We start from the raw sequence: 1,816 nt of genomic DNA on the forward strand, positions 1-1,816 counted from the left end.
CTGCTAAGACACAAAACCTCCTAGATGGGGCAATGAATGAACAAAGCTTTGCACCTATAGTCACCCCCTCTGATATCCCCTAAACGTTTATAGTTATATGCATTTTCTTCCCCCAGGACCCCTGTTTCATAAGGGTTAGTCCTAGAGCCTAGCAAGTTCCTACTACAGCTGGCACACATGCCATTCAAGAAACAGTGGCTGAGTGAATGACGAGTTAAGAACCATTTGTCAGCCAGTGCTAACACAACATGCACTGGTATGCAAATTATATTTTTGTTGAAAGCAAGGGCAGGATCACAAATTATCTTTCCAGAGAAAGCAAACCTCAAAAGCTTCTTTACCCTACTAAAGCACATTATAAGAAGCTCCCCTTATATAAAAGAAAACCTCCTCATTCGTTATCAATGGCATGTAAACCTAGTAAGCCTTCACCTCTGATGACATCTCTTCCATCCCCAGGGCTAGATAAAAGAGGTTCCGGAAACCCTGGTAGTTGTGAAGGTGGCTCCCAGCTCTGACAGTCTTGAACTCTGCGGGCATGGAGGTCACAATGCAGAAGAACAACAGAGGGAAGCATCATCAGGCTTCGAAAATGTTTGAACCAGAGACAGCAAATAGGCTGCAGCCAACTGAAAACACCAGAGATTCAGGGTGGCCACCTGAGGGGTTGTGCTCTTAAAAAACAAAAATTAAAAATTAAAATTAAAAAATTAAAAAAGGAAGGGGTCCAGAATCCATCAGGTGTGACTGAGACATGTATCAGTGACTAACACCACATATGGCAAAAGTACTTTGGTGTGCTTGCACTCCAGTGCAAGACCTCCCTCCTTGCACTAGGGGCCCAGGGCCAATGGACCTCTCCCTTACCTCTAGCCCAGTGCATTTTCAAGAACAGCTCCCAGACTGTACCAGACCCTGAAATATATTCACTGAATTCACTGTTTCTTGAAATGATCGTAAATCACTTGGCTATAACAACAATTGTTTTAAAAGTGTTCTCTCTCTGTCAGGAATTGTTCCATGAGTTTGAACAAGCAGCTTTGCTTCTCTCTACTGCAATTCTGTCATTTGCAAAATGTTAACAATTACTGTGTTCACCCATAGCATTGTTGTAAAAAGCCTTAAGACCCACTTCATATAGCCTGCCTGGAGCACAGACCCTGTCACGTGGTAAATGCCCACTGAAGGTGAGTTATCTGTAGCTATTATTACCTAGCACTCCAGTGAATAAAAGGAGTTGATCAGGTCTCGTCATATCAGCATGAAAGGATGTCCATGTAGACTGCGCAGTTGGAGTAGGGGGAGTCAATATTTATTAGGTACTATTTTGTTTTTTACAATGTGTACATATATATTTGTAGGTACACTGGAAAAGATCTGGAAGGAAATATACCCAGTGTTAATAGTGACTACCCCAAAGACACATTCATCCAAACACACAACAGAGAAACACTATCTTTCTGTCTTCCATATCATTTGAACTATTTTCACTAAGCATCCATGGCTTTTGTCAAGTTTTTAAAAGGAATTTACTGCAATTTTTTCTGGAGAAACAAACAGGAGCACGAAAAAGGTGGAAGCAGAAGGTAAAATGGAATGGGACTCAATGGAATCGAGTCCAAGCCAGGCTCAGAAGGCACACGAATCACTCACCTCTCACTACAACTCAACACCAGCTCTCTCTTCTCTTGGTCCAATGGCCCAAGACTTAGAGATAAAATGTTCATTGTGATCACATCAATCACACCAAGGAGTTGGAACCACCGTTTCAAACTCCTCTGGTTCTGTGCACCTGCCCGGGGCTGTTAGCTTTCCT

The sequence above is a fragment of the Colobus angolensis genome, unplaced genomic scaffold (genome assembly GCF_000951035.1).
Source record: "Colobus angolensis palliatus isolate OR3802 unplaced genomic scaffold, Cang.pa_1.0 Scaffold525, whole genome shotgun sequence".
NCBI lineage: Eukaryota > Metazoa > Chordata > Mammalia > Primates > Cercopithecidae > Colobus > Colobus angolensis.